The following is a 10,936-nucleotide window of genomic DNA, read 5'->3' as shown; positions in this document are numbered from 1 at the left end:
GTGCTTCTAATTTCTCACTCTAATGGTGATTTTGTTTGACCCTTTATGGTCTATGCTGTTTTATGCTTCATGTATATGGCCTGCTTGGGTGCGCTTGGTCCCTGGTCAAGAAGGGTAACTAAATTTAGTACATAGGTACAGTATGGGTCACTTGACAATGGTAACAACCACTTAATCTGGGATCACAGATTAAATATGTACCATCTATAGAGTATCAGCAGAGCAGTGGAAAAGTGACATTAGTTACCTTTTTCAGGCCCTAATTATGACATTGTCTATAGCTTATAGCAATAACAACCTTGTCTGCTGTATGGCTGACTTTATTGTAAATATTTAAGTATGTTCATAAATCCATGGAAAAAACTGAAAGGAAAAATGGTTTTGACTGAAAGAGTTAGCTGCTAAAGCTTTTGGAAGGATAATGGGGCATTATGGGAAGTGTGTGTGATGAATTTGGGCATGATTTTGTAGATTTGTCTGTAAAAAAACCCATAAAAATCTAACACTATTTTGTGATCTCGTAAGCAGATGGTTTATTACAAATTTTTCATGAAAATCATTTTTTTTACTGGAATGAGCTCACTAACACACACTCAAATCGATTCTTCTTCCTTGTGAGGCTCCTCTTGGTACATTTACGCTTGTGAGTAGCATCTGAAATGTCTCTGAAGCGTCCAACAGTAGTCTGCCATCATTGTAATGCTCCATCTTCCCTGGTATCTTCTTTCCATCTCTTTAATGTCCTGGTGGAATCGTTCACCTTGCTCTTCACTCACAGCTCCCAAATTTTCAGGAAAGTTGTCAAGGTGGGAGTGGAGGAAATGCACTTTCAAACTCATCAGGCAACCTAAAGCTTGAAATGCTTTCAGCATTCGTCCAACGATCTTTTTGTAGTCAGGATCTTTGTTATTGCCTAAAAATTTCTTTATGACTTCTGTAAATGCAATCCACCCTTCTTTTTGAGGATCCGTCATGGTATTGATAAACTCTTGATCAGCTATAAGCCTTCTAATGTCTGGTCCGATGAACACACCTTTCTTCAATTTTGCCTCAGAGAGGCCTGGAAACTTGATGACCAAGTATTTGAAGCATTCTCCATCTCTTGGAAGGGATTTTACGAATTGCTTCATCAATCCCAATTTTATGTGGAGAGGTGGTAGAAGAACTTCATCGGGAGGTACCAAAGTTTCTCGGAGGACATTTTTTTCACCAACTGTGAGCACCCTCGGCTGCCAGTGATTTTGTCGGTCTCGACTGTCCCATAGACACAGAAAACAAGGGTATTTGGTATACCCAGCTTGTTGCCCGAGCAGCATGCACAAGACTTTCAAATCCCCGCACACTTGCCAACCGTGGTCTTCATATTTAAGTTTACGAAGAACCAATTGAAAGTTATATTTTTTTGGTATTGTATATCTTGAATGCACAGATGTGAATGAATTAATAGATAGTAATTTTGACTTTAAATTTGGTTAAAAACCCTAAGATCAAGAAATACCAAAAATTTTGAAAAATTTACTAAATTTGAAGAGAATTTTGCATTTTGTGGCAAATCCTGACGTCCAGGATTTTTTTCAATATTTTTTTCGTTTTCAGCACACCAAAATACATGGAAATTAGATGAAAATAATCAAACAGCTTTTTAGTCGCACAATTGTTGGTTAAAGAAATCACATGTATAGATTATTAAAATCCCTAAAAATAGACATACTTCGCTTCGAAAAGTAAATCAAAGAACATACAGGCATGTTAGATGTTTAAAGCAATAAAGAAGAGTGCATTTTTTAAAACTGGAATAACAGGGGGAATGTAAACAAGAATATCTCAGCATCTGTTTTCAATGCTGTGATATCCGTGTAATACACAAGCCCATTGTTCAAAGACTTTCATTTTGTTTTATACATATGTATGACCCTTGAGGTGTTAAATTATTTAAGGGGGGGCAGATAATTTAGGTTTAAAGGTCCAGCAGTCAAGAAAGTTTGGAAGCATATTTGGTGTTCAGTACTTACTTAGTGAAAGGCAAAATAAGGGGTTGTGGCGCCATCAAGTGGCCAATTGTAATTACTGCACTAAATCCAGTGGAAAATGGGGGCAATTTGAATGGAAACTATAGTGTAAATTAGGTAAACGCTGTGTTCATATATACTATATGTATATTTATGTAATATTGTTAATTAAAAAAAAAAAAAATTATAAAAAAAAAAAAATGAGGTCAACGCCCCTTACGCACTTTCCGCCCCCCCATGCAAATTCACGAACCACCCCGTGACGTAGTCAGCTTCGTGAATCGGAGCATGCGTAGTGGGGCTCCCATGCGTGTGTTTATTTTGATGAATAATTGCTCTTGATTTTGTGCTTCTAAATGTGAACAGATCGGCACCTGTAGTTAAGTTTAAATGAACGATGACAAATATATTCGATCTACATTCAAAATGGACACATTTATTCACCAGACAAGCACAACTACGTGGAATAAATTCCGCTTGGTGGTGATACGCTAACGTTTCAGCTCAGAAGTGACGAGAGAGTAAAGCACCGGAGACAAGAAATCTGAGCGCTTTAAACATCTGAATTCATCTACAGCCCTTCTGAGAGCAGCTACTTACAAACAGGTACGTGTTACAATATTAATATGATGGAGAATGATAAATACGGAGAGCTTTTAGAATCAGAAATCACCCCAATTAGCTTAGCAGGTAGCACTAGCGGCTAAGCTAACAAGTGCCGATGTTCTGTCGATTTGTCCTACCCTATCGAAACTTCCTACCGTAGTGCAGATTTATAGATCTATCTGTCGATTTGTCCTACCCTATCGAAATTTCCTACCGTAGTGCAGATTTATAGATCTATCTGTCGATTTGTCCTACCCTATCGAAATGTATTCCTGTAGTAAATATTTAAGTTTTATTGATCTATTTTTATTAGAATTATGTTTATCTTATTACAAACTATAGGTAGCACATCTTGATAGCTTTATATCTTATTATAAACTATAGGTAGCACATCTTGATAGCTCTATATATTATTATAATTAGTGGTAGCACATCTCGATAGCTCTGTATATTATTATAAACTATAGGTAGCACATCTTGATAGCTCTATATATTATTATAATTAGTGGTAGCACATCTCGATAGCTCTGTATATTATTATAAACTACAGGTAGCACATCTCGATAGCTCTGTATATTATTATAATTAGTGGTAGCACATCTCTATAGGTCTGTATATTATTATAAACTACAGGTAGCACATCTCGATAGCTCTGTATATTATTATAATTAGTGGTAGCACATCTCTATAGGTCTGTATATTATTATAATTAGTGGTAGCACATCTCTATAGGTCTGTATATTATTATAAACTACAGGTAGCACATCTCTATAGGTCTGTATAATATTATAAACTATAGGTAGGACATCTCTATAGGTCTGTATATTATTATAAACTATAGGTAGCACATCTCGATAGGCTTATATTTTATTACAAATGATGGGTAGCACACTTGATTTATTGACCTGTCTGTCAGACATTTATCTTAATTTTTAATTTATTTATTAGGATTTTAACATGGTTACATCCATTACAGGGCAGGTAGTTACTCATTACACATCTATTCACATCTATAGATTTATTAGTTCACAAATTTAAAATCAAACACAGTCATATGCAGTTTTGTGTCTTCAATGCACCTCACTTGCATGTCTTTGGACTGTGGAAGAAAACTAGAGCACCCAGAAAAAACACACATAGACATGGGGAGAACATGCAAACTCCTCACAGAAAGAATCCACCTGTAAATGGAGCCCAGGACCTTCTTGCTGTGAATCAACAAGGCTACCCACTAAGCCACTATACAGCCCATACATCTCAAATAATTGTGTAATATTTAAACTAGTTTATTAACAACAACAACAACAACAAATTTTGGGTGTGATTTGTTAAATTCTGCACATTAAAATGTACCCATGTAATGTCACACTGCACCTGAGTAAAATAGGTAACAATGCTGTACAAATCAGTAAATAATGTTCACAATAACTTTTTAATAATAAAGGTAAAATTTGATAAAAATCTGTATAATATAGCTGCTCTAAATATCTATCATTTCAATCATGCTCTTGTCAGCTCTGTCTTGTAATCAGTAATCCTCTGCATTTTCTTAAATCACCACTCAGCCCTGCTGTCATGAAGTTCACTTGGCTTTATAATTCCTATTAATTAATGGAGACAGTGGCAAAATCTGGTTTAGCAAAATTCTAACTATTTTAAAATGTTCAATAACAATATTACCTCCAGCTTTGTTATTTATACATGCATATGAACTTGGGTTCATCCTAAAAAACTTACTATGTATAAGCATTCTGTAGTTCTACAATTACTAACTTTAGCCCATCTGTTTCTCAACATACTTTTTAACCTGCTTTCACCCTGTTCTTCAGTGGTCAGACCCCCCACAGGACCACCACAGAGCAGGTATAATTTGGGTGGTGGATCATTCTCATCACTGCAGTGACACTGACATGGTGGTGTGTTAGTGTGTGTTGCGCTGGTATGAATGGATCAGACACAGCAGTGCTAATTTTTTAAACACATCACTGCTGGACTGAGTGGTCCACCAACCAAAAATATCCAGCCTACAGCACCCTGTGGGCAGTGTCCCGTGACCACTGATGAAGGTCTAGAAGATGAAGCGATCATCTCTGACTTTACATCTACAAGGTGGACCAACTAGGTAGGAATGTCTAATACAGTGGACATTGTATTTTAAAAGTTCAGCAGCACTTCTCATACCATCACAACATTTACATTTACATCACAACACACAATAACACACCACCACCATGGTAGTGTCACTGAAGTGCTGAGAATGATCCACCACCTAAATAATACCTGTCCTGTGGGGGTCCTGACCATTGAAGAACAGCATGAAGGGGAAACATGTAGAAAAAAAGAGATGGACTACAGTCAGTAATTGTAGAACTACAAGCGAGTTCTTTTGTCTATGTAGTGTGTATTATTTATATATATATATATATATATATATATATATATCATATATATATATATATATATATATATATATATATATATATATATATATATATATATATATATGATATATATATATATATATATACATATATATATATATATATGTATATATATACATATACACACACACACACACACACATACAGTGTATCACAAAAGTGAGTACACCCCTCACATTTCTGCAAATATTTCATTATATCTTTTCATGGGACAACACTATAGAAATAAAACTTGGATATAAGTTAGAGTAGTCAGTGTACAACTTGTATAGCAGTGTAGATTTACTGTCTTCTGAAAATAACTCAACACACAGCCATTAATGTCTAAATGGCTGGCAACATAAGTGAGTACACCCCACAGTGAACATGTCCAAATTGTGCCCAAAGTGTCAATATTTTGTGTGACCACCATTATCATCCAGCACTGTCTTAACCCTCCTGGGCATGGAATTCACCAGAGCTGCACTGGTTGCTACTGGAATTCTCTTCCACTCCTCCATGATGACATCACGGAGCTGGTGGATGTTAGACACCTTGAACTCCTCCACCTTCCACATGAGGATGCGTCACAGGTGCTCAATTGGGTTTAGTCCATCACCTTTACCTTCAGCTTCCTCAGCAAGGCAGTTGTCATCTTGGAGGTTGTGTTTGGGGTCGTTATCCTGTTGGAAAACTGCCATGAGGCTCAGTTTTCGAAGGGAGGGGATCATGCTCTGTTTCAGAATGTCACAGTACATGTTGGAATTCATGTTTCCCTCAATGAACTGCAGCTCCCCAGTGCCAGCAACACTCATGCAGCCCAAGACCATGATGCTACCACCACCATGCTTGACTGTAGGCAAGATACAGTTGTCTTGGTACTTCTCACCAGGGCGCCGCCACACATGCTGGACACCATCTGAGCCAAACAAGTTTATCTTGGTCTCGTCAGACCACAGGGCATTCCAGTAATCCATGTTCTTGGACTGCTTGTCTTCAGCAAACTGTTTGCGGGCTTTCTTGTGCGTCAGCTTCATTCTGGGATGACGACCATGCAGACCGAGTTGATGCAGTGTGCGGCGTATGGTTTGAGCACTGACAGGCTGACCTCCCACGTCTTCAACCTCTGCAGCAATGCTGGCAGCACTCATGTGTCTATTTTTTAAAGCCAACCTCTGGATATGACGCCGAACACGTGGACTCAACTTCTTTGGTCGACCATGGCGAAGCCTGTTCCGAGTGGAACCTGTCCTGGAAAACCGCTGTATGACTTTGGCCACCATGCTGTAGCTCAGTTTCAGGGTGTTAGCAATCTTCTTATAGCCCAGGCCATCTTTGTGGAGAGCAACAATTCTATTTCTCACATCCTCAGAGAGTTCTTTGCCATGAGGTGCCATGTTGAATATCCAGTGGCCAGTATGAGAGAATTGTACCCAAAACACCAAATTTAACAGCCCTGCTCCCCATTTACACCTGGGACCTTGACACATGAGGGACAACGACACATTTGGGCACAATTTGGACATGTTCACTGTGGGGTGTACTCACTTATGTTGCCAGCCATTTAGACATTAATGGCTGTGTGTTGAGTTATTTTCAGAAGACAGTAAATCTACACTGCTATACAAGCTGTACACTGACTACTCTAAGTTATATCCAAGTTTCATGTCTATAGTGTTGTCCCATGAAAAGATATAATGAAATATTTGCAGAAATGTGAGGGGTGTACTCACTTTTGTGATACACTGTATATATATATATATATATATATATATATATATATAATATATATTTATATATCTATTATATATATATATTTATATATTTATATATATATATATAAATAATATATATTTATATATCTATTATATATATATATTTATATATTTATATATATATATATATAAATAATATATATTTATATATCTATTATATATATATATATATATATATATATATATATATATATATATATATATATACATATATATATATATATACATACACACACACACACACACATACAGGGGTTGGACAAAATAACTGAAACACCTGGTTTTAGACCACAATAATTTATTAGTGTGGTGTAGGGCCTCCTTTTGCGGCCAATACAGCGTCAATTCGTCTTGGAAATGACATATACAAGTCCTGCACAGTGGTCAGAGGGATTTTAAGCCATCCTTCTTGCAGGATAGTGGCCAGGTCACTACGTGATGCTGGTGGAGGAAAACGTTTCCTGACTCGCTTCTCCAAAACACCCCAAAGTGGCTCAATAATATTTAGATCTGGTGACTGTGCAGGCCATGGGAGATGTTCAACTTCACTTTCATGTTCATCAAACCAATCTTTCACCAGTCTTGCTGTGTGTATTGGTGCATTGTCATCCTGATACACGGCACCGCCATTGGATGCACATGGTCCTCCAGAATGGTTCGGTAGTCCTTGGCAGTGACACGCCCATCTAGCACAAGTATTGGGCCAAGGGAATGCCATGATATGGCAGCCCAAACCATCACTGATCCACCCCCATGCTTCACTCTGGGCATGCAACAGTCTGGGTGGTACGCTTCTTTGGGGCTTCTCCACACCGTAACTCTCCCGGATGTGGGGAAAACAGTAAAGGTGGACTCATCAGAGAACAATACATGTTTCACATTGTCCACAGCCCAAGATTTGCGCTCCTTGCACCATTGAAACCGACGTTTGGCATTGGCACGAGTGACCAAAGGTTTGGCTATAGCAGCCCGGACGTGTATATTGACCCTGTGGAGCTCCCGACGGACAGTTCTGGTGGAAACAGGAGAGTTGAGGTGCACATTTAATTCTGCCGTGATTTGGGCAGCCGTGGTTTTATGTTTTTTGGATACAATCCGGGTTAGCACCCGAACATCCCTTTCAGACAGCTTCCTCTTGCGTCCACAGTTAATCCTGTTGGATGTGGTTTGTCCTTCTTGGTGGTATGCTGACATTACCCTGGATACCGTGGCTCTTGATACATCACAAAGACTTGCTGTCTTGGTCACAGATGCGCCAGCAAGACGTGCACCAACAATTTGTCCTCTTTTGAACTCTGGTATGTCACCCATAATGTTGTGTGCATTGCAATATTTTGAGCAAAACTGTGCTCTTACCCTGCTAATTGAACCTTCACACTCTGCTCTTACTGGTGCAATGTGCAATTAATGAAGATTGGCCACCAGACTGGTCCAATTTAGCCATGAAACCTCTCACACTAAAATGACAGGTGTTTCAGTTATTTTGTCCAACCCCTGTATATGTATATAGACATCTTTATTAACAGAACATCTTGTGTATTAGCCAGTATACAAAACATTTTGATTTTGTAGTAAATAATATTCTAACCCGAGGAACATCTCAAATAATTAGAACTAAACTGACAAGGGAGCAGCAAAAAATATACAAATAACTAAGTACATAAAAACGTAATAAATGCTCAACATATTCATTCAGTAATTAACTTTAAACTCAACTTTAACTTCAAACAACCGTTACTGTACACATTGGCTTTTCTATATGTATGAAAAACGGATCTGAAATGACCAAAGACATGTATAAACGTGGTTAAATACATCGTTAACACACAGCATTATTAGATACACAGTTAATTAACTGTAATCAATCGAGTACAGCTTATTTAAGCACTTTGAAAATTTTTATATAGCTTTTTTTTTTTTAAGTCACATAATAACGGCATTACATACACTTAAACTTTAAAGTTTTTAAAGAATTAAAACGAAACCATACGTTACTAACCGCTAGAAGAAATAAATTAGGCAAAGGTAGCACAGAATTATAGGCGTTCCCCAAAACGCGTGAAAACCGATGTGCGCATGCTCGGTAGGACAAATCGATGGGTAGGATAAATCGACAGAACACCGATATTAAGTCACAGCTGTAATGTCTTTCGTATAGTTGATGTACTGAACACACAATGTAAAGTCTTTATTGTACATATTTCATCATATTTATTCCTCTGTAGCCATTTCAAGCTCTTTTAGTTTGGTTTCGAACTCCACAATGGTTTACTCACATACAGCTACCAAGCTACTCCACAGGGTACCGACTAAACGACTTTAAGAACAAATTTCAATATGTATTGTGTTCCATATTATTGTATTTAAACATACATTAAGTTCGTTTTATTATTATTACATGGCTGATTCATTCAAAAGCCTTCTTCAGCAGAAACCGAGCGGTCAATGTTGTCGTATCCATGGCAACCCGACTCCCGACGATCTTTAGCGTCGCTTCGTTCGGCTTGCTTCGGTTTTCTGAATCACGTGGTTTTGTTTACAAAGTAAAGCAACGGCACCGAAGCTCGTTTTCCAAATATCATGAAGCAATTTCACAATTTAACGTTTTACCTTCCTAAAAGCTTTTCGTTATTAGCTGCTACAGTAGCTAGCTCTGTGTCTGTAAGAACTATATTATGGAGTCTGGAACCAAACTGAATGAGCTTAAAGTGACCAAAAAAAGCTGTATTTGTGATTCTTCTGAGATTAAAATCCCCCTAGAACAAGTGCAGTATGTCCTCCTCAGTTACACACGATGCCTTTTGACTGTACTTAATAATATAAAACATTAGAAGCAGTATTTTGTTGAACAGCCACATTTGGTATTTACATTTAATGTTAAACACGCTTCATGTTTGGGGTTGTTGTGGGATTTAGTTTCTTGCCAGCTTCATCACTACATTTATGTTTCCTTTGATGATTTGTATTGCCTGAATAGCAGGTGTGGGCGAATTGATCAGAATCGATCCTTTTTTTTATTTGCCTAAAAATGTTGCTGTCCTGGGTTTTAATGTGCACATGATGAACTAATTAACATTAGAAATTAAAATATCACAAAATCATGTAGTGGTCATAGCATACTGATGATCCATTCAGCTCATAAATCATGACACACTGCTCTCCCCTACATGAAAGTAAATAAACTGCTTTTATAAGTAAAAAGTATGGGTGATGCTGGCCCCATGTTTACTTGGTATCAGATGGATTCCCAATTTTTCAGTATCGCACACCACTACTTATTACTGGTTGCTCATTGGCCCTCTCAGTCACGTGTGCTCAGTGTCTCAGATGTGATGTGTTGTTTTAGTCAGCGATACAGTAAAAGTAGCAGCAAAGACACTTATTGCTATTTTTTTACTCTTTTGTAGCAGTGAAAGCTGGAGAAGCAGAGGCAAAATGAGAGCAAACCACACCGATACGAGCTCAGCAAAGATGCCAGCGAGCGTTATTTGGATAAATGATCATCTGTTAACAGCAGCGATGAGCTAAGTTGGTTGCAAGCGGGTGGAACAGCGATCGTGTTGCACTTGTGGCGGTAAATGTTTATGCTTTAATGTAATTGTTCATGCTGCTTTTTGTCTGTGTCTATTTACAAGCACAAATAAAGTACATATAAATGTTACCTAACTGTACTCGATTGTTGTCCTGATTTGCACACATTTTTAAAAATGATTCTTTAGTCGTGACGATGGTTCATTAGTAGAGATGGGACCATCGATCGGCTATGAATCGGTATCGGCCGATTTTTAATCAAAATATGCTATCGACGATCGGTCGATATTTCCCAAATGTAGCCGATCCGATCGTGTGATATATAAAGACCATGTTAAGCTTAACAGCTCAGTGGATTGATCCAGACTTTGAGCTACGACGCACCAACCATCACATCAAAATTAATTAACCATCGTACAGAAACCACAGTGAAAGCTCTTCATGACCTAAAATAACATCATTAACGTTGTGCATCATACATACGATGTAATTTTGCTGATTGTAATATTTACTTTAAAAAGATAATTCAACCCGGTCACATCTGAGTCGATTCTATCAGCACGTTATATAAACTCCTGGTTCACTTTGGTAAATC

The 10,936-nt window shown here is 37.7% G+C and overlaps 1 long non-coding RNA gene across 1 annotated transcript; it reads left to right on the top strand.

The window, feature by feature from the left end:
- Positions 1 to 2,303: 2,303 nt before the first annotated feature.
- Positions 2,304 to 10,471, top strand: LOC134326872 (uncharacterized). Its single transcript, XR_010014621.1, has 2 exons — positions 2,304 to 2,615; positions 10,218 to 10,471. It is a non-coding gene; the product is annotated as an uncharacterized LOC134326872 (long non-coding RNA).
- The last annotated feature ends 465 nt before the right edge of the window (positions 10,472 to 10,936 follow it).

Source organism: Trichomycterus rosablanca, chromosome 14, assembly GCF_030014385.1.
Source record: "Trichomycterus rosablanca isolate fTriRos1 chromosome 14, fTriRos1.hap1, whole genome shotgun sequence".
NCBI lineage: Eukaryota > Metazoa > Chordata > Actinopteri > Siluriformes > Trichomycteridae > Trichomycterus > Trichomycterus rosablanca.
Note: the sequence above shows the minus strand (reverse complement) of the source record. Positions and strands in the feature narration are given on the sequence as shown.